The 23,914-nt window shown below is 43.5% G+C and overlaps 1 non-coding gene across 2 annotated transcripts in view; it reads left to right on the top strand.

Annotated features, from left to right (window-relative positions):
• LOC111260212 (uncharacterized) overlaps positions 1-23,914 on the top strand; it is a 92,027-nt gene that overhangs the window by 17,386 nt on the left and 50,727 nt on the right. The window contains exon 1 of one of the 2 annotated variants that reach the window (XR_002680184.2): positions 23,435-23,499. The exons of the other annotated variant lie outside the window; for it this stretch is intronic. This is a non-coding gene — a transcript (uncharacterized LOC111260212). Of the gene's footprint in view, positions 1-23,434; positions 23,500-23,914 lie in introns of those variants that run through there. 2 annotated transcript variants of the gene reach the window in all.

Genomic DNA, 23,914 nt, shown 5'->3' with positions numbered 1-23,914 from the left:
CATCGACACGTGCGCCGTCGTACAGTATCTATGAATGTAAATATAAATCCACTACTGTGTTTGGATGTCCGCGTACGCAAAACTACGTCTTAAAGATTACGTTTTGCTCTTTGCAGCGACATTTCCCTGTAAGGAAAAAGCCAAAATTGTTTTCGGCTTGTTTTTGTCTGTATGTACATTTCACAACGGTATTTATCTTGTTCGATGTTCGCAGAGCCGTGTGGCAGTAGGCACATTATACACTAACTTACATTTATAGGACGCACACATATTGCGTCCAATCCAGCCTAATGGTAATAACTCCAATACATAAAACTATCGTTAAAATGTCATCTTTACGTTGCGGCGAGCGACAATAAGAAAGGCAGAATTATAAAAGAAACAACAACAGTTTGCCCTGGTTGTTGAACCGTCTGGGTCCGATCATTCGTTAAACGTGTTCGCCATCAGCCGTCTTGAGGTTCACTCATCAGCTGGGTGTGAGATACTCGTTTGTCCGCTATAATCTTTTTTTTTTTCTCTCTATCCCGCGCCCGTTGAATGAAGATATGGACCTTTAAATGACGGCGAAACGATCGACCGTCAAAGGTAAATCCAACGTAAGGCCACCAGCGGCAGCAAACGTACGCGCTTTGCCGTTCAGTGCTAATGCTGCTCAATAGAACATCACACTGAGCCGAGCGGTCGCGGCCGCGGCCCCGGCCGCGGCCGCCACGGTTTCGTTACAGCCAAATGGCTCGTGACCATTCCTCTGGCCAGTTTTATCTCTCTGTCTGTTTCCTTCCCTCTCACTTCGTGTAGACGCATCTGTATTCGATTATTTTTTTGTTTTTGTACTTTTGGAATGAAGTTCTCCAACGCTGCGGTCGGCCTCGCTTCTATTTTGGCCCAAGTCAGCATCGTTTCGATTAGCATTCGTCATTTGCTTCATTTGGTTCCTTGATCCTCCAGTTTCTCCAGTCGACGCCATGACGACTACTGCGATTTGTACTGCCGAAGCGGTACCTCTGGCTGCCGAAAGATTGATCGGCTAAAACTTATATATATATACACACGTATGCGTGTGTAAAGCAGGGAGTTTGTGGAAATAGCGAGGGTTGCACCACTGCTACAAAAGTCACAAACATGAGTGCCGATAGCAATGCATCTCCTGGGCTCGCTTAAAGTATTCAGGAGCAGAAAAGACCGGATCTCGACTTAACCAACTGTTCTTTGTGGTACATGCTTGTCTACTGACCTCAAACACCTACATGTCGCTACCGATCCCGTATATAGGCGTTCCGAGTTGTTGGAAGTCGTTTTTATGATGTTGCATAAATACTATGAGCATAGTATCGTTGTATCAAACAACAGGGAAGACCGTTTCTGCTTGCCAGGGATGCGAAGGTGACGCAAAGAAGAAGACAGACGGAAAAGGTTTGAATCGTACTTTCGTTCGATGCAGTTTCGGCTGAATCGATCTGTCGTGTCATCCTTCAGCGATACTCATATCATTTTCTAAAGCACATACCCATCCTGTATAAAATGGCTTCAAGTTCAATTTAGACGGCGAACAAACAATTCGATCAACTGATCAGTAACTGACTGTAGACTGGACGGCGTAAAGGAAGAGAAACAAAGAAAAAAAAAAAGCGAGACAGCAGACCGACTCCATCACGAATGAAAACGAAGGAGCATCATAGTAACTACTGATGAAGCCATCGTCAGTCGTTGCTGCCTTTGGCGTCGCACTTTGAAGCGGCCCGCCATGGCTGATCAGGCTGGCCTATAAGCCAGGCTTCGACCTCAACATTGGCTATCCGAGGTGTACGTACGTACGTGCTGCTGATACTTCTGAAAATGTGAAACCCTTCCCCGCATAGGGAGCAAGGCATCAAGAAAGGCAGCATCGGGGAGCCGGATCTTCAGTGCTCAACTCATAGCTCCTAGTCGGCGCTCTGGCGGGGGCACATCGACAATGAGCCGCTGAATAACATGGCGGCAAACTTCATCCGAACGCGTTTCTGTTGCCTTCAAATTAGGGCGGCGCGCTGTTTTTGTGTTAGGTTTCTTTAACTAGAGATCGACAATCGCAGAGAAAAATGGAACAGCAACGCAGATCATGACGGTTCGATAGGGTTTGAATTGAAAGAACAAACGGAACAGTTGCTTGAAAGGTGGATCACATACGCGCCGAGAACTAGTTGGACTGCTACGCTTGAGGATGGACAGAATCTTCACACTGAGAGGAGCCGCGCGGATTATGTACCCAATACAACAGGCCGTGTGCGTGCATACGATGCATTACTCTGTTCCCGATGTAGAATTGAGTACGTTACATCATTGATTAACGTACAGCCCGGTATTGCGTTGTTTAAATATAAATTAATGTACACAATATAGAGATTTGTGTTGAAAATCCTATAAGGCAATAAATAGAGAAAGGACTGTGTGGGATCTATATGGAAACGGCTTTGAAGACCCACTAAAAAATCGATCGTTGTTAGACAAGCCTACATTGTTGGATCTATAGTCCGGACCATGTAATGAAAAAACATCCTGACTTTTTAACGTTGGAGAAAAATGTGATATCAAACAGGTAGTGAAGACGACGCTTTTTGCCACTCACTATAAATAGTTTTAGAAGATGAAGTAGGGGCAAAATTTTGTGATATCGAAAAACTACCATTTTTTCCACGACATACATCCTTGAAGTACATAAGCAAATGAAAGGGAAAACAAGGTGCCCATAATAATATCATTATCCTCAGGACCAAAACTGACCGCAGCACTTCATTACTGCTTATCTCTGACACTGCCACGTCGCACTGAGTGGCTCATATGTATCACGCTCTAGGACAGACATTTGACTTGAAACAGTAATATGGTAGCTAATTCATTGCGGATCATTGTTTTGTGGCCGTCTGCACCTGCGAATAGAACCCGCCAAGCCGTCGTTATATCGCTTTCTGTTGCTACCGGAAAATAGACATTTACGTGCATCGTTGTGGTTACTGTCGACGTTGAGCTGCCGTCCGGTCATACGTGCAATGACGCCAACGTACCAATACAATGACCCGTATAGAGTACACAAAGTTATTTGGCCTGCGTTGCACCTTTCCGGCAACAAACAAGCGGGTTGATAATCATTAATATGTAACAACAACAACGATAACAAGAAAGGACTTGTTTGGGGCAATGAGAGCAGTAGCAGCAGCATTTGCGTTATATCGTTCGTTCAGTCTCAGTGATACAACGACCATCATTGTTCCATCATATCCGACAGGAACGAGAAGACTGTGCTACGATTGTTTCGTTCTTACTTTAATTGCAGTCGGCCACTCTTCTACTGTAGCTCGTCGGTAAACGAGGACTCACGTTTGATGCGCTATCCATCTACGGAAACAGATGTCAGAAAAATTAACAAAAGTTTGATTTGTTCTATCCTGCTATTTTGCTTTATACTACTGAGCTAGGGCTATTGGACTCATCAATCTAGAAGTTGGGCTTCTGACCCCTTTTACACTTGCCCAGAGGTACGCACAAGTGGAGTATCAGTACCTGCCGTATGGTCAAATGTATTACAACATTGCATGTGTTACTTCAGTGTGTGTCTATGTGTTTTGTGTGAGTATGTGATAATTATTGACCGGCGATGATGATAAAGAGATGGACTCCATAGATGGCCGTCTCTTGTTGCTGGGCATATTAGAACGACGGCAAAGATGATGGCGCGTGGCTAGCAGAAAATCGAAGAGGGAAGAAGGACAAGATGGGCCGAAATAACGAGCAAATCCGTTAACGTAGCAATGATGTCCGCGGCCTTTGAGCGGTTTTTAACGGTAACAGCAGCTATCTCACTGGGCTGAAAAACGGTTTTCTCGGTCGCCTTGAGCTGGCAGAAATCAGTAGATTTGAATGACACAATGTGACAGCCATCGAAATTGCAAAAATATAAATGCTTTTGAAAATAACTCGGCGGAGCTCATCACCTACATGTATTTGCATATGATTATTTCTACATCTTGACTTGATGTCGTCCTGTAAGCTGTGTCCTGAGTTATTATGTACATATATTTACTGGTTACTACATGACAAAAAGTAAATAAACGGATGATAAGCACCGTTTACAAACGAACGTTTCTACACATTGTGAAAATATATATACTGTGATGCTTTTCGTTGGTTTTGGCATATTTTACAAATAAGCAATCCTGCATGCCGCATATATAGGTAGTTTTTCAAATATATGTATAACATACGCACTCCAATAGAAAATCTACTACGACATATTACATTAGATAAAAGTAATAATTATCTCCGCGGTGATTCAGTCGAACGAGCGACAGGGTTGGCTACCGTCGGCTCCACCTGGAAACGCCTGTCCATTTATTCGTGTTAATAGTCATTGTTATGATCGGCGTACGTAAACTCTGCCATAGATTTGTTTCCATTTACGTCAACGTAACAGCACGTGACCTCCCTCTGTTATTTTCTCGAAATTCGCTCAAAATACTGAATGTCCGATAAATGAGCTGTAGGGCGTTTTGTCGTCGACGAGTCCCTTGTGTTTCTACCAGCACCGCTTCGTTTGTGGACGCTTTCGTACGTTTACCTACACTGAATTTCGACTCTAACAGAAAAGAACGTATAACCATTTTTTCTTTGCGCTATTCGATCTCCGTTCGACTCGGTGAATATGAAGAACAGCCTTCGTTTAAGTAACAGCGAGAGATCATGAGGCTTTGGAAATAATAGATTAATTACGGGGACGGGTTGATGACTCTTTTCTTTCAAATATATAATTACTATATATAATGGAAACGAAGTAACATGCGTCTCGTTCTACGACAATTATTGACATAGACATTCGAATTTATATACTTAACTCTTCAAAATACGATCCACTCGAACATCTCCTATAGCCGTTGCTGACGACAATGGCATGGCAGCGATGACGCGTATATATATATATGTATATATAGCAAGGAAGCAGCAATGAAAGCCAAGAACGAGCCCGTTAAGCCGAATCGGCGCGCTGGTAAGCGTCAGCGGGGAATCGGGCATCCATCGATCTGCCTGAGCGTCCGATCTCCCCTGGCCTTTTCTTCTATTACCCCCGAGCATCGTTTCAAACCGGCTATATATGTCTGTGATGACGACAACGCCAAAACAGCAGAAGCAACTGACGCCAACCAACCAGCCAGCATCAATGTATATTGGTTGTATCGGTGGTGACGGCGGCTGGCATAGTGACGCAGCTCTACTTTGCTTCTTCGCTGCGTCGTTCTAATCTGCCTTTTCTCCGACGCTAATCTTCAGTGTTTGATGAACAGTCCGGTTCAAACAATGGAACGAATGAATCAACCAAATGGACGGCGACGGCAGCAACCCCACAGACACAACGACGATGTGATATATCCTCTATCTACGTTGATCATCGTCCATCGTAACGAATCGAGAGCCAGCGGAAGATCATGCCGCAAGAATCCCACGAATAGTTTTTCTTCATTCTCGCGCCACCTACCACTGGACAAGTGTCCATTGCTCGTCCTCATTAGTTTAATCTGCTCAGATTTGACTTGTTGCGGCTAGAGAGTATGTTTAGAACTGACCGGCCCTACCAGAGACCTTACAATGGTGTCTCGGCGAACGGACGAAGCCTGATTCGGGGGACAGTGCGGCAGTGTGAGACGACAGCTCTGGCTAGTTTGTGCTAGCAGAGATGCTCCTACTGATTTTTAACAGTTCGCTCTCGACGTTTTTACGCAAAAAGATCCAAAGTTGAGATGATGCCAGCGAGACGTGTGGGGACTTCGATGTCAATCGCTCGAGTTGTCGTCCATTCCCTTCTCCGAACGCTGTCCTTGTCAGGTGTTTGACTGTCAAACGTTTAAAGTAAACGCGTTCGTGCGTCACCCTTTAGGCTTGTCTTGTTCTGTTTTTTGTGCTTGTAGTTCATGTTATGCGCGCTCGTTGGTCCGGTGTAAAGTCCAATTTAGTTATATAATGGGATTAGCAGATAAAATCAGCTACGTACGCACGAGCGTGCCAATATGTGTATCAATGACGGCGAACCCCCTTTTGGTAGGCAACGTAAAGGCGAAACGCGTTAGACTGAAATAAGATAACCAGGAATAATAAGTGTGGTATCGATCGTCGCGGTCGAGGGGGTTGTCGAATAAGTATCACCAAAGTATAGAAGAAATAAATCTAGAATTCGAACTTAAACAAATATTTCATGGACATATCATACAAAGTTATCGTTATATAGCCGTTAGCTATTAACGCATTTCTTTGGGGCCGCGATACTGCGCATCGATTATGCAAGACTAGAAGAATAGAAGTTGTTGCTACACATTTCAATCTTCTCCCAGCATTCGATAGCACGCGTACACCAGCAGACGATTCAACTGCGCAGAAAACAGCTTCATTAACTGTCGCCAAATAATTGCCAATAACCTGTGTGAATAAAGAAGGCCATTTTTTCTCTGATTGCCTACAACTAGAACGTTTGCTTGCCCTGATTCGCTGTGAGACCGCAGTCCAACATGCCGCTTTATCACTGGATGAAGCCAGCGTCGCTGCCACCTTCATCATTCTTAACACCGCAAGCACCAGCGGAAGGCAGCGTCAGAAGTAGCGAGTTTTCACTGCTCATTTTACAACAGTTTCGTATATATTTTGTCTTGAATATGAAAAAAAAAAATTATATATATATATATATATATATATATATTTTTTTTTTTTTTTTCTCTCTATATATATATATATATGAGAGAGAGAGAGAGAGAGAGAGAGAGAGAGAGATAAAATCGTTCTTGCGAAAATGATTTTCGCTATAGGCTATTCGGCCGGATAACTGGTTGCATTTTGAGCTTACCTTCTGTACATGGTCAGATCCGTATTGCTTTCGAGACTGCCAGCAGCGATTACCATTATTCCTATTGTTGCTGGTACAGTCAATATGCATATATATGTACATACGAACTTTGTTATGTTCATGTTCTAACTCGTCCGTTCTATTCTACGCCCAGTCGTTGTATCGGTTTAGGTCCTTGTATAGCGCGCTCTTTGAGCGCTGGCGTTGCGCATCACCGTCGGGTACGTTACTGGAAATTTGAAAAATGTAGGGTGTTCCTGTCTGTCGTCCCCATCTTCGTCACAATGTCTGAAATCTTGTGTCCCGTACCAGCTATGGCATAAAGCGCGATACGCTCTTTCCTCGCTGCCTCCGTTACAGCGAATTTCTAGCTATAAATCAGATGGTGGTTGGGGATGAAGTTATTTGAAGTTGGTGGCTGCAGCAGCTGTAAGCATGACCGTAGATACTAGTCGTGTCCACGGCGGCCCTCGAACCCCTGTCTCTCCATCTTGGTTTTTATCGAGCTCAATGTAATGACTACGAGAAAAGTGGGTCGGCCAGCGAAGAAGTTATCGAGTCTTGTGATGTACTAGTTGTTGAAATATTTATCCTGCGCATTCAAGCCGCCATCTTTCGTGTACAGGAGCAAGGAGTGTTTGATGGGCGTCCGAAAACGCAGCGGTACAGATACAAGTAATACCTGACAACGCTACAAGCTGTCCATCATCCCGAAGGAGACAGACGACGCGGCTGATCAGGTCAACAATGCTATCACAACGAAGTTAGCAATCACAAACATAACAACATCACCCTTAGCAATGGCAACGACGAAAGCTGATACGTTATCGAACGGTCAAGGGCGTTATGAAGGCGACAGAGTACGTAGAGCTGGATAGGATTACACGTTTTTAAGTGCGCATGTGCTTCTATTGGGCAAGGTAGCACGCGGGTTTACAATTTGATCATGTTGAAATTTTTGTCGACAGCGGCCATCCACAGTGCGGCGACTAAACGTAGCGTTTGTCGAAACTCTGTTTTCTTACGGGCGAAGGGTAGCAAATGATATAAGGAAAATGAGGCAGGAAGGTGGGCTACAAGGAAATGCAATGAGGCTTTCTCTATAAAGAGGTTTATTGTTTCTTGAGTCCTGCTGGGTAACTCTGAATGGCCATCATTCGATGGGAAGAAGTATTTGTCCTATAATGTGTGACATCATATTATCATTCAACTTTAAGAAATTCTCTAATCCAATGTTAACGAACGTCAAGGCATTGTGCTGACTCGTCTAATACAGTTTGTGAGATCATTTTGGCTGTCATCTCCCATTATTATAGTTATTCCTATACCAGCCGCAGCTTTTTGCTCAAAGACAATTATAAGAAATATCGTAAAAAAAATATATATATATATATATATATACAACTTAGTTACGTTGTAACTTATCACTAGCGCTGTCCAGTCACACAAGGCAAAATGTATAAATATCTTTCGCTCAGAACTCGTGTTTTTTTCATTTGTCGATTTCAATCCACTCTGCTAGTGAGTGCATGTTTGTTAAATTATTAAAAAAAGTTAATTAAGTATTAAAAAAAAATATGTCGTCATTATAGTCACAGTCAGATCTACTTTTGTGATGAGAATTGACGCTCATAATCGTATTTGTCTCGATTTTGTGCTGCCGTATCGTGGATCTTATCTGGATATTTCAGCAATACCATCAGAAGGGTTAGAGATGGCAACCAGGCCTTAACAGCAGATCGTGCCATATGTATATAGTTCTAGTAGAACATTATAATAGTTGTCTATGTTTTGCCAGTTAGTTTTTAGTAATGGATTGACTTGTCGCTGACGCCACTTCGCTCACCTCAAGCCAGTCATCGTCGTTGCGTCTTCATGCCCACATCCGCACACATTATATATATATATATATATGATAGCTAGCACGCGTATCACAGTGTGCGTGAGTCTCAGCCAAAATGCACGACCGTTGGTGCAATATATCATTCAACTCGGTAAAGGAAGGCCGGCCGTGCGTATTGCTCTCTCTCGAGCCTACTTTGCAACGCTGTTCTAGTAGAAATAGTTCGGATGGCAGCAGCAAGTGAATTTGGTCCAGCAGTCATCACCGACACGGAACGTTCTTGTTGGTGGCTTTGTATTTCAATTACGGCGCGCTCATCAATCAGCGTCGTTGGTCGCGGTGCACGGGACGACTAGCGTCAATCCATTGCGTCGCATAAACTCCTCTGACGAGCGTCGAAAAGTAGCCGAAGTAGCAATAGCAGCATTTGATTCCGACTAGTGGTGGCAAGGCTATGGAGAAGACGCCCGCTGAGGAGATCATTTAAACGGGTGAGTCTGGCTGACTCGTCCGTTTGTTAGCGTTTGGCCTATTTTCCTTGAGTGTAGCCCCTATTGTTTCTTCATAGTATTTCATTAGAGCGCCGCTAACGCAGGCCAAGCTTGGCGGTGCTCAAGTAGTTTCTGCAAAATGGAAACAGTGAACGTCAAGAATCATATGAACAGGCACGGGGCGGGACACGCAGGCAAAGTTACTATTGCCGTAATTGCAGAAGGGCAAGGACGACATTGATAGGCATTCGGGAAGTTACGCAACTCGACAAGAAATTAAAGTCACCGGTTCGAAACCGGTAGCCTTCCGTGTCCGTAGTTTCAGTGGTTTGTCCTGTCAGCTATATTCGAATAGTGATTAATTTGCACGAAGGCATCGTAAAGGCTGTCGCGCATTGGTTGGACTTATGAAGATGTTTTCATCAGGCTACGTTTGTCTGAGACAGAGTCTTCTTCGTTGTTTACTTCCTGGTTGATCATCATACGAAGATCGCCTGAACTAACTATCCACCGCAAAAGAATCAGAATAGGAGGTTATTTTAGAAACCATTCAACTCCTGTATTAAATCCCGAAACACGTAGGTGAGTTGAACGAATGACTGTGACAAGCCCGTGACTTCTGCGATGATCTGCCAGACATCACTGCGTTATGGATCGAGACGTTTTCTGCTTTTCGTCGTGCCGATGCGGTGCCGGCCATCGTCGCGCCCACCAATCGTACAACGGATATGCGAACGTCTGCAGTGCTCAGCGCCGCGGAAAGGAGCCAGCAAAGTGGAGACCCTTTCCCTTCCATTCAGCGACCCCAATGAACGGATCTACGAAAAGAGGCAATTCTGAATTGTCGAGTTCTTTTAAACTTAGCTAACGACTGAACTAGCTATTTTTAAATAATAGCTAACTTGACAGCTTAGTAAGCCCAATGTAACGAAGAACTTTCTGCAAAATTACCCCATTGCTGCCCAGTTGCCATTTCTGATTAGAATAACGGAACTAAATACTGTGCCGATAGCAACAAGGCGGTAGGCAATTGAAAGAGTGCTTCGAAGTAAAGGGAATTTTCTTTAGATATTGTTGTATTATAACTATCTATGTTATCATAGATAGACGTTTCATTATATATGTTGACTCGCAAAGCTAGCTATCGCTGGATACGTAAGCAGTCTATTATGCATAAATGATAGCATTCTCTAGTAAGGTCTCGTAGCTATTGTAAAGCCGTTCGGTGCCCTTTTGTAGTTGGTATCACTATTGTATGGCACCATAGAGTAATACTGCCAACCCCATTGGGCATCAACCGTCACTGTGTTCACTTGTGGGTTTACGTATATGCGGCGAAACTCTATGGGTGAACGCTATTGCGCTGCTTTGGTGAGCGCCGATCTTGGCGATGGACGGTTTAGGCCGATGAACGGTATACCATGAGAGCACTTCGGTGATGTTAGTAATGGCGTACCATCGTCACTATGGCATCAGCGATTGATCTGAAGAGAAACGAAGGGTCTCTGCTGGTCCACGCTCATCCGTCTGATTTAGCCCAAATTAGCCATATCTATGTAGACAATAACAGACGGCTCGGAGCTCTTTCTATTGAAGAAGATCAGATTAGATGAGGGTTATTGTCGACTTCTAGTGAATCACCGCGCCGCTGTATGTGGTCGAAGCATTGCGCCACTAACACCCTAAACACCTCCGCCATCTCACAATTTGGTCATCCAGTCAGGGCGTCAGAAGGGCTACCCGACGCAAAGGGAAAAGCAGCGTCTCGAGGCTAATGCAGCTAAAATACTTGGGTATTCTTTCCATCCAGTTACAATATTGCTATGGTAATCTTCGTTCTTCTTACTCCTCTTGTCGAAACTTGACCCTAACGTGCTTTATCGGAGGCGCCTTCAGGTATCTGTTGCCACGATTACAAACGTAATGACGTGATGAAGACGACGGCCTACGCCCGATAGGGGCATCATGTGTTCATTACATTCGAACATAATTATGAAAAGTTGCGTTTACGACAACTGAGAAGTCGTCAGTGTCTAGGTGCTGCCGGCAAAAGCCACTTACATCAAACTCGAGTATCTGGGGGTTCCGTGGCCGATATGGCGAAAGCGAACATCGAAAACTGTCGCTATTAATACATCAGCCTGACTCTTTCAAGTGGTGACCTAACGGCGTGGGCTCTTTTGTTGGTTTGCCACCACCCTACGTTGGCGAGACATCACTGAACACTATTATTCCACAGTCATAGCATTGGTTCCATTGAGGTAAATCTTTTTCATAACGTTACCAATAATTACCATGCTACGACTGCTGAAACTGACGATGACAATTATCTTTGCTGGAACCGCTGCTACTACTTCTCTAGCTGCTACTCGAATCGGCATCGCAAGCGCAGCGATACGAACAGATGCACATTTGAAGGGGCATAGGGCGACGTAAGTGCGATCATTGTGCCACTGGGGTGTCCCGTACTGGAAAACAAAGGGAAAAAGTGAAACGAACATTTTTGCATTAAGCCGATGCTTGGCTTAATTATAGACGATGATGATCTTACCGCACATGTGTATACCTTTTTAGGTATCGTGCGTCTCTGGCGAGAGGCCTTCCGTCAGCAGTGGTTGGCCGATCGGACAGGCCTTGCTAATGGTCTCTAGTTACTGAATTTTCGTATCGCCTGCACGAAGATGGCTACTAGACAAAATGAAAGAGCACGCCTATTCAAAACAACAACAACAATGGATACAATAGGGTCCGGAAGGTCGGAAGGTGGCAGCAGATAGCTTTAGGTGGGGTTTTTCGTTCAGCTCGATTTTCACGTATTCGTCTACGTTATTACACACATCTATCGATGAAACATCATCTAGAAACAAGACAACACTTGTCAGGAAATCATATTAGCAGGACTAGATACGTCAAAGGCGATAGTTCCTGTATCTTTTCATGCAATAAATATAGCATCATTATGGTTCACCATCTTAGTGATGCTGTTAATTGGCGTTGCAGAGAAATAGCAAAAAAAATGATGCTTCTGTTTGATTCGTGTATACACGCACATTTACATATAAATGGTGGATCTTTCTTAACGCATACTTGTCCAGATTTCGTGTTTGTTGGAGCGTGTGGCATTCAGATAGACTCTAGTTTTTAGCATGGTCAATATTTACTTATGCTCTTAGCTGTTTTATCTCAACTGTAATGAAACTACGCTTCCTACGTGTTCACGCCTAGTTAAATATCAGAATAGGTCAACCGGGGAAGAAGGCCAAGCCTTGCAAAATATTCTTCTACTGGCAGTCATTTTCGCGTCGAATTTTTATGGCTCGCACAGAAACATAGTCCGATGTAATCACTGAAAAACCAGTCTCCTTCAAGTAACGGAGATAGCATGTAACAGCAACTGCCGCCTTCCCAAGCAGAAGTGAGCAAACCGTATCATTCGACTTCGCGGTACCCTTCATGACCAAATGAACACGAGCTCGACGTCGTAAAACTTGCGGCAGAAAAAGCATAGCATGGATAAGAAGTGCAGCTTCATTTACCACATACATGGGTTGCACTATAGTAATTACACTATTGTGAAACCAGGTTAGAATACATATAGTCATGTGTTTTTAGGCATCGTTGGCGATGCGTATCATGCAAGCCGATTTGTGCAAGAGAATGGAGACGTTCTTGTTTTAGAAAATCTTTGTAAGTCTTCGCCTCAACATGAGCGGGGCGGGGGGGGGGGGGGGCAAATGAAATACTTCGACCTCTCCCTGCAGATGATTCTCTGTTACGTTACTTCATTGAGAATTCCGCATCTGGCCTATGTGATGCTAAGCCGCGCATTTGATTACCTCTTTCCTCAGTACAGTCGTTCCTCGGTCTCAAGCGCTCGCATATATTTTTCCAGCTGCGACAGTGGCTTTTTTTACGACCTGTTTGGTTGCTTGCATAAGATCTGTCACACTTTGCATAACGTAACCTGATTGTACGCATTGTGTATGCGTCTATCTGAAGTGCAGAAACAGTTGTCAGTTTTGCGGACATGCAGCTTCAGTATCGGCAACAATCGGTATCTAGCTGGCAATGCGCGATCGATTTCAGTAAGGGATAAACTTCTTTTGTTCTTGCACCTATGTATATATATATAATATCATCAGCAGCATCACCTTGAGCCATCGGCACTATATCTTGTTTCTGACTCTATCACAGGAGTTCATGTTGTGTGAATATAGTACAGACGAAGAACGGAAGAGAATAGAAAAATGTGTTTTAATTCGCGTTACGAGGTCATCTGCCGGTCCAGGACGACGCGCTGTAGCCAGTAAGAGAAATTTTCTGTAGCTTTACCCTGCGTGCGTGGCTCGAAAACGATATGCCTTGGTATTACAGCTAATCTATTCTATATTTCGAAGCCTCAATGAGAAAAAAAGCATCCGGCCGTTAGTGGCGGGCTCGCAGAGGTAGCCAAGCATTCGTTAGGTCGTGGCGAGGCAAACAGCTTGCAACGGTTTTACCACGATGTCGTGGTTGGACTTGAGCTCGATTTCCCGTTTACGCTGCCACTTCTAGGTCTTTGCTCCTTCGCTTGCATGGCACGCGAGTTGGTCATCGAGTTTACATTACAGCGTCCCACCGGGAGGGGGACTAGCATACTAACTACATGTCTGAACAGATTATAAGATAGGAATACACGATCGCACAAACGCAGACGGAAACTTTGTAACACATTACGCATCATTAACGGAAGACTACCAACCATCTTTGCGGTGTCCACGGCTTAAGTCGTAAGTCCGTCCGTTGTTACATATCTGGTGTATGGACCGATGAAAGAAATATGCTGGAGCCACTTGTTCGACGAGACTTTTGCCGGCGAGATGCTAAAAGAATTCTAGACCCAAGTAACTAGCCCAAAAACCTAACACGCACCTAAGTGTGGGATAAGTAATGTGCCACTTCAATGGAATTCTGGAAACAAAAATATCGCAGAAGTACTTTCTAAAAATAGGCTTTTTCCTTAGAAAAAAAAATTACCAATTGATTACAGTACTAGACCTACTGGATAGCTCGTATAGGTTTCCTATAGAAAATTTTGTAGCACCGAAAACTTACAACTAGAAGGTATTAGTCTTGTTAGGTATATAAAAATTGATGCGTTCAAATCAGTTATATTATAGAAAATAAAAAAAAAAAACATGTTTTGGCGCCTAACAGTGGAAACAATCAACCTAAGAAAAAGCATTAAGTGCCAGGTATACCGCAATCGTTGCGTCTAAACAAAGAAACGCCGGTTGAAAATATCCTTGCAAATGAACATCTATCTCTATATATATAATTGATTAAAGTGAACGGGAGAAACGTTCCATAACTGCCTATAAGACAATAATACAACATCACCATTTCAGTACCCCCCGATGCACAAACACATCCTATCTAGATTTGCGATTGAGTTTGTTATCACCGCCAGCTTCAAAACAATCTAATGGACTAACTTCTGTGCCTTACTTTTCTGTACATCTGATCCTGTATCGAATGCCAGGACACCGCCTATCGTGATTCTCGCAAGTGTACCTTGCTCTCCTATTGTGCCTTCATACCACTATTGTACACGATGTGTGGACAAAGTCTTCTGGTCACCTTGAAAGGCTAATGGGGCGGCCGTTGCCGCGGAGGCTATTGGAAATCCCTTTGTGGAGATGAACATTGGTGGCGTAAAGTTTCCCGTGAAAGCGAAAAAGTCCATAAGCTGTGCGTTGCTTTACGGCCTGTTTTGTGTGCCCGACGCTCTAGCCATTGTGCATGTGTGTGCATGTTCGTATGTGCGTGTATCCATTAAGCTATCTTGCTTGTTGCAATTTTCTCCACAATTTCGTTGACTACTGCCATTGGTCGGGTTTGACCGGCGTGCCCATCAATTTGCGTGTCTGTGTTATCATTACCAGTCTCGAAAGCCATAGCTTTCGTTACGGCAGAAATTAAGAACGCGATCACGGGAAAGAGACGAGACACCAAGCAGTACCAATACGGAAACAAACGACAATAAAAACATCATCCAAATGGAAAATGGTTTACATGTAGCATTGTGTGTACCTCTTACGGCAGCGGCAGCAGCGCGAGTGGCTAAATTTCGTAAAGAGAAATTGACGTTTTTATGGGTTGCAGTAACAACTCGTAGAGGTGTTGGCAACGATCGCATAGCCATCACCTCAACTCGTCGCGGTCGAACGACAGCACCGCACGGTGCTGTCTGCAAGAAAGCGATTGGATTCACCCTCAGCTGATCTGTCTGTCTAAACGTCTACGTATACATCTACCCTCCAGAACACGCGAGGCATGACGGATACGAGAGTTTCATTATAGAGTCGCTATTGGAACTGGTTCGTTGTCGGTGTTGACAGACGCAGATGGATCACGCAGATGACGCGCGTAAGATACCAAAAGTGACCGATACGACGCGGAAAATAGGCAAAAATCACACTTGTCTCATGATCTATTATATATGAGAGTACTATCGAACGGAGCTGTAAGCTACGTCCGTAGGCAATGTCTGATCGAGATTATGTCGGAATATTAATATCGCGCATTCAATAATACCTCTAGTACCGGCTTGGATTATCGTGCCGAGATAGGAAGCGGTCAGCCTATTTCACAATGATACAACGTCCGAATACCGTACGTAATTGTACATAGCAGGTGCGTGTAGAGAGAAACGGGAAAAAGAATGATCTTTGACAAATACGCTTAACGAACGTAGTATTGATCGAAGGCTACGTGTATGATACATCCAAGAATACATCAGAGAGCATAAGGCCAATCGATTATATCGTAGAATGAATCGAACATCAATTGTTTCGTACAACATTCATCTGACGAATATATATATACAGCACATATATATATACTTGCTCGCTAAACCTTATAAGCCCGATGCTATCAGTTCTTATTATATATAAGGGAACTTTGATTTGTACTAGCTAAGATAGCTGGCTGTGCATAATACATGTGTGTCGTCTAGGCATATATCCATCTTGCCCATAAACGAGAAGGTTCGAAAGCAATAGGTCGTTGACTATGAGCTCCGTCAGGCAAACAATGTTCGTCGTGTGCTTGTATGGTGAGAAACGGCGTTCTGCTGTTCTGTATTGCCGTTTCATTGTCCAAGCAATGCGCCACCCAGGGTAAAGCTGACCTCTGCCTACGGGGCCGTGTTATATTCTGAAGAGAATTTAATAAAAATCGTGTTACCTGGTAATTAATCTTTAGTGTAATTAAAACGAAACTCTATCTAGCGACGAGCAAAAGCGCGTTAGGAGTGGCAACCCGCCATCTCTCGTCTCACCATCATCCACTCATAGAAAGAAGCAGGAACAACTTAGGTACATACAGTGGACACTGATGCCACCGGTAAGAGACTCACCGCTCTCTTCGATGAAATGGCTCGTGCATGCAAAGAAGGGAAAACGATCATTTTTCACCCGTAACTTACTTCTACCTGTACCTCAATGCCCCTACCTACAAGTAATGAAGCGTAAACTATGTAGGCACAGCGGGTGATCTATAAATTTAAATAATTCTACTTATTTAGAGGTAGGAAATACGCATGCAGCCTTGTGGAATGAACAGGAACCAGATGGATGTATGAGCAAAACAACAGGGCACACAACAACAACGGAACATTTTACCCATGTAATAATTTTAATGTTCAATTAGTATTTGTATAACTGTTGGAAATGTCCTTTTGACCACATTGTGTCAACCAGCCGCTACTTTAGCTCTATTTATTATCAGTGTTTACCAGAATTTAAAACCAGTACTGACCAACCGGCGAAATGATCCGTCAGTAAAATTGGTAGTAGCAATTGCCCAATAAATATCAGTCTCGTTATTGTCTCTTTTCTAAAAAGTAAAAGCACTATTATCATTTAGATGGAAGTCGAGCTATCAGACCGCAACGAGCCAGTAGGAGTAATTAAATAATCGATGTGAGGTTTGAAGTAAGCAGTGAAGCAGAGGCTTCGACCAGCTCAGGGTAATCGACAACATTGGGGTAGCGCATCGTTTACGTATTGGGCCGCACCGTTTTCAATGTAGAATATCAGAAAAATACTAACACAGTTAGAGGTAGAACTGCATCGAGCACAATACAATAGATTATACTTGGCGGTTACTGATTCGATGAATGTGACCCATAATATTTTCGTGTGGGTTTCCGTTTATGTCATAGGCGAGGTGCTGTTCATTAATGGTAATTCTCGATAGTCGCCACGGCCCTCGCCAGTGCCGTTCAGCCATTGGCGAGGCACTGACCGTGTGTGAAAATGACGGCTTTTTTTTGACGGACGACGCTCCGACCGATTATCATCAGAGAAAAACGTCTTGGGAGAATCTCTCTTATTAAATACCCGCCTCACGTTCAACAACGTGAAGAAGCAGAAGTTCGGCGGCAGAGTCCGTTCCACTGTTGTAGCCGAAGGCGTAATGTCTTGGAGATTGATTGCCCCGACAGCCCGTAGCTTACTTTAAATATTCATTACTTTAAATAATAATACCATTATATATTAACAGGGGAAAAATGTAAGTAAATATCAAAGGCAAGCTTCTTTTTTTCAGCCACTTCATTTTAGTAATTAGCGTTAACTAATTTAGTATCATTGTTATAATAAACGAGTAAACTTTTATTGCTAATAGCGCCTGCATTATGAATAATTGAATAAATCAACTGAATTCGACGTCACTGGTTATTTTTTTACATTAATTTCTTTTATTACTATTATTTATTCTATTGTTGTTGTTGTTGTTGTTGTTGCCCTAGCTGTCACAAGATATCTGTTCTACGTTCTCGAATGGTGTTAGACGGTGTGGACATTCTATATTTTCCCTCTATTTGCTTTTCGATACGTTTAGATGTTTTCCCGATCATGTCCGGGCGTTCCACTATCACCCTTTAGTCATCGTATCCATAGTGTGCGTAGTAGACGACATATATAAACGATACATTTTTAAGTTAAACTACCTAAAAAACCTTTTTCCTCTCGTACGTAGCAATAACAACAGAACGAATAACTGTAGAGATGTATATCACTAATATCCAATAGATCAGTGGTTAGGTTCATTCAGACGGCAGCCTCGGTTTTCAGGTTCATGGTAATAGCGATAAGACATGCAAACACAGACATTTCCAATGGAGAATATCTATAGCAAGCAAGAAAGGATTCAGGAACGTCAGACCAAATTATGGCCGTCAGTAGCTTTTTATCAATAGTATTTTGTTGCCGAACCATTTGCCTGCGGGCGTGTCGTGATCGAAGAAGGACTCGACTGCAGATCCTTTGATTTTATCATTTTCTTCCTACTATCGCCGTAAAACATAGCAGCCGTCGCTTTTGATGATGACTTAGGTGTCGATGGGGATGGAGAACGCGAGTATATGCCACCCTGGTGGCAATAAAATAATAATAATAAGGCGTGGAATCGTCCGGCTTAATTGCGTGCAGTACAATGGCGCGGCGATCATACCTTAGGGGAATATTCATAGAAAATCACTTTGGTTGCCCAGAGGACCTCGTCAGTCGCCCCGACACGTCTGTAGAGCTCAAAGGTGCCTTAGAGAATTACCTACATGACGTGTATTTGTTTATGCATTCTATAGTAGACAATAATAGGTGTTCTTCTGGTCTATAATGTTTTCTTTTGTGTATAATGTGTATAATTTTTAACAAACGCGACCCGTTCATAATGAAAACCCGTGGTGACAGTCAGTTCGATTAGTCATCGCCTCAAAACGGGCGCCTTCGCGGTAATTCTACGCTAAATTTACACGGGCTCGTTTTCGATTACTAAACCGAAATCCTCGTTAGGACCTATGCGCACATTGAGCTTTAAGCTGACGGACTTCGCCTTGAAAATGATAAAAAAAAAAAAAAAAAACAAGGCTTATGTATTACTTTGATAATAGTCTGCTTTTTATATTAACAGGAAAATTATAAATGCGTCATCGGGTCTCCTACGTCCACCACGGTTACCTTCTATTAATTACTGTTATTATTTTGTGGAGGGTATTGCCCTTCTAGCTCGATACCTATAACGTACAATAATGCAAAATGTCGATTGACGCTATTTGGAGTACGTTATCATGGATATCTCCGTATACGTATGTCGTAGGTATAGTTAGGTGTAGGTTATCCGTTATATAACGTTCCAACTTGAAACGGTTCTGGATGGGATTGTTCAGTTTTGGCGGACCCATTGAAAAGCAAACAGGCAAACGGTTACAAACAAGCCAATAGCAGATCTTGGATGAATATAGACCGATGATGCATGCACATAAAAAGCATGGCTCACCCATTTGAAGAGTGGCTACCAGTACAAGCGTTGTAATGACGGTACATATGTTGTGGATAAAGTCTTCGTTGCTGATTGTCATTTGTCGTAAGAAGTCTTCAAACGGCCAGATCAGCGCGTATAGTTGTACCACTGGGTATAATCACAATATCACTTTACCATCACAATGCAAGCACGCTACAATAGAGATACGCCTACACATAGTCGCTCGTACAATTTCTACTTCTTATGTGTAGCATCGGTGTCCGCAATATCAACTGGGTTCTGCGTGGTACAACGAAATGCGTCCTAAACATTGCTAGCCGATGTAGTTCCGTCATGAAGTCGTGGTCAACTAAAGTAATCGAAAAGATCAGGAAGAGGAGGAGAAGAAAAAGAAGAAGAAAAAAAATCCATTTTTAATTTTTAAGATAGCACTGAACAGATGCTCTCTAGCATTTCAACTCTCGATTATACCTAGTTGCCTAATATAAAAACGAGTATAGTATATGAACCGCTAATTGATAACTACTATGTCTTATCTGGGTAGTGTAGGAGATCCGTGAAACTCGTTAACACAATATAGCTTATATTAGATAAAGCTACGTAAACTTTAGCTGGTGTCGTACGAAAGGGCCCGATACGTGTAAGGTGAACACGTGCAGGACGACCTAATCCGATTGTGTTTAATCGAGACGACCATCTGTGTACGGAAAAAAAAAAAGTGAAATCCATTAACATCTCGCTTCATTTGACCTATTTTAAACGAGGAGGGACTAGAAAAGTTCATATGCCTCATCGTATGACACCTGTCAAGCTACAATAGTCTAAAATTACTCATGAATACAAAATTGATTCGAATCCAATTAGGACCTTTTTTTTTTTAAATCTGTCGCGACTCGTCCAGCGAAGCCACTTTGTCCTGCTCAGTGCTGATTAGAGACGAACTAATTTTCTACTGGTTTAGCAGAAGAACTTACTCCAAAAATCTAACTTTACCTCAATGAACGTTCACTTAGAATCACTTTTACGAGCAGTTGTTAACAGCATGCGGACAAGCAACAGGACGAATGATCTGTACGTTTTAATTATGCTATTTAGAAAAAAAACTACATGTGCAGGTAGTAAAGACGGTATTATTAAACGCGTTCTCATAATTTAGCTCTAAGCGGCAGCGGTAGTGGCGTCAGTTTGATTTTCTATCTTGTTTGCGTTTTCCTTTAAATCGCTTCCTTGGGATTGTTTGTGTAGCAGCAACAACAGCAGCAGCAGCAGCAGCAGTACACTGTGTGATACTTCACTGTGTCAATGCTGCGCTCTCAGCGTTCGTTCGACGATTTTTTTGTTTTTGACCAGCTTAAAGTGTGGGTGTCTAGAGTAAATACGAATCGATCCTAGTAGGACGGCATGACTGCGCGTACGAAATCCTGCTGCAGATTCTTGTCGATCGATAATGAATCATCGTCCGCAGCCGCATCATTGGATCTTATTCATTTCAACTACTATTATGTGTCGAATGCTGCTGCTGCTGCCTCTCGCAGCGTGGAGTTCCATGGAGCGCTCCGGCGGAGTAAGGTTCGATCGTGGTGATAGACGCAGCAATTGGAATTGGAATGATTTGCAGGTTTGATGTATGAAGTACAAAGTGGCATTTTATTCAGGGACGAAGATACTAATAGCGCCGTTGCTGTCGCAATCCGAGCGATATATCGTTTCGTCTACTTCTCATGCTGCTGCTGCTGCTGTGGTTCCTTTTTTCCTTGCCCTTTTAGTGGTGAGAAAACTGACGACGTATGGCCACTCGCTAGTAGCAGTACAGCCGCGATGACCATTGTTACCAACAGCGTCGAAGTAATCCACGGATCTGAACGGATAGATTAGCAAGGCCAACGGCCATAGCAGTCACTCGATGACGTTTAATAGAAGGACGTTAGCAGCGATATGGTGAAACCTGTGACCGGTGCAACCTGCTGATTTTCTTGAACGCGCGTATGTTCTACGCTACGATTGTTTGTCTCTGCGCGCCAGGTACATGGCTCTCTATTATTGATGTTCATAGTGATAATGTCGTTGTTGTTGTGGACGGCGATGATGCTCGTGATAATTATAATGATGATAACGACAAAATGGCGCGCTATATGATGATAGGTGGTCGTCATTACGGGTCCTCTTTGGGTGTCCGTGTTTAGGCCAATCGGTGTCTAGGACCAGTGCGGGTACGGAAGTGACTGCATCGAGGAAAGACCCCACAGATATACCGTGGCACACCGACATGCATGCGGATCAGGCGGTCACTTACAATACGACACAGTAAGAATAGAGAGCTAAAGGAGACGATATGGAGGAAGAACCGATTTGCGATGGATACCCTATTGAATATCATCCTCTTGGTGCATGCATCGAAATGAACGGTGATCACAACACACGCGCCGGTAGCGGCTCGCCAACGCAAAATGCCCTTCCGATCTAATCGTTAGTAAGTAAATGTTATTTTACGGCGACTGCAAATGATGCTCGTCTAGCTCTTTCTGGTAAAAACATGAATACACAAAGGAATGGCACATCGAATCGGAGAAACAGGCAGATCACATTTAAGTAAATCGTAACTAGTGTCATAACGGTGTAAGATACTTGAAAAAACAAAAGAGAAAAGGTACAATAGGCCCATGCAGGTACTGAGCAGTTGGCCTTTTCTACTACAAATGACGATTTATAAGAAAATTGGTAAACAGAACAAAAGGCCCACTCAACACAACAGGGACGGAATACAGATTCTCTATTATAACGCATGGACTGAGTCCAGTGTTACGAAGCTATAGGTTATATATATATATATATATATATATATATAGAATTGGTGTTAGAAATACTGAAAACGCCAACATCTATGCCCAATAATAGCGGGGGATTGAAAGTTAAACGGGTACGCTATGCTCTGCTTTATTATAAGGACACAGAGGATAAAAAAACAACTTCAAACAGTCCATTGGCATTGGTTCTATCCATACCGAACACAACAAACTCCGATGTCCTATAAGACCTTTCTTTCCAGATATAGAAAATTTCCATCTAGGAGAGAGCCTTACAAATGTGCAAATAGTTGTTCGTGCAGTGCTCTTTTATTTAAAAGAAATTTGACTTCTTTAATATATGCTCAAGATCTTCATTCTTATTTTATTTTCGCCCACCCCTACAGAACCGTGTTTCCGTAGGCTGAATTCTCCTTGGACACATTACAAGATGCTCCTAATTTCCTTTTTCCATCGCCTATTTTTTCGGTCCCTCGCAAGCTCCGTGTTGTCGCTAATCCGCTGCTCGTCTCTATTGTAGTTGCGGTGTGCGTTGTATTTATTTTTTCCCTAATCCTGGCAGTGTCGGACTGCCAGACGGACGCACCCATGCGCGTTTTTCGCCCGCCAGCGCAAAGCAAGTAGATACCACGGTCGTTGCTCACTGACGACGTCGCTGCTGGTGCGTTTGGTATAGATTTAGTCGGCCGCCAGGGGCAACGGCGGCGTCTAGCGCGTGAACCATGACGGAGCCGTCTATGGCGATTGTTGCATGGATCTTTCTTTTCTGTTTTGGCCTGTCGTTGCTTTTTCGGATGTCGTTGCTGCTGTTGACGACGATAATGTCGGATTCTGTTGAAGCTGATCGTCATCAACAGATCATATTGTGTATGCTGTGGTGGTAGTAATGTTGGGCTGTGATATGACTCTGACACCGCTAATAGGCGGTTATCACCTATCGCATCTCGGAGACGTGTCCAGCCACCGCCGGTTGGACAGCACAAGCAAGTCCGCCGAGCCAGCAAATAGGCCCGATAACAAGCGTCGACCAGCTGCCCAAGTGACTGCCCTGCCTGAAACAGAATAGCCAATGTCAAAGGCAGACTTATAGAACGAATGCGCTGCCATGAAAAGAGAAAAGTTAATACTGACAAACTCTTTCAGCAGCCTCCTTCGACTGCGTAGTGGTTGCATTTTCAGGAAAAGTCTGAGGTACGAAATTGTTAGCATGAAGTAAAAATAATTCGTACACAAGTGTCGCTACTACCTTCCTAGAACCGTTTGTGCTGTCCAGAAACCCAATCGGCAACAACGACAAGTTAATACTACCGTAGATGGTACAGGAACTGTGGCATAGAATAACGCTAGCAGACGCTTGCCCCGAAAACAGCAGAGGATAGAATGGTAGATAACAACAACCGCAGTAGAAGCACAACTTAATGGTTTGGCTCTTTTCATTGCCGTTTGAACTGCGGGCACCGGTCTCGTAACCGCAATTGACTCTATTATTGTTGTTGTTGTTGGCGGCGGTGGTGGTGGTGGTGGTGGTGGTGTGGTGGTGGTGGTGGTGGTGGTGTGGTGGTGGTGGTGTGGTGGCGGTGTGGTGGTGGCGGTGGTGGTGGTGTTC

Source organism: Varroa jacobsoni, unplaced genomic scaffold (genome assembly GCF_002532875.2).
Source record: "Varroa jacobsoni isolate VJ856 unplaced genomic scaffold, vjacob_1.0 scaffold_411, whole genome shotgun sequence".
Taxonomy (NCBI): domain Eukaryota; kingdom Metazoa; phylum Arthropoda; class Arachnida; order Mesostigmata; family Varroidae; genus Varroa; species Varroa jacobsoni.
Note: the sequence above shows the minus strand (reverse complement) of the source record. Positions and strands in the feature narration are given on the sequence as shown.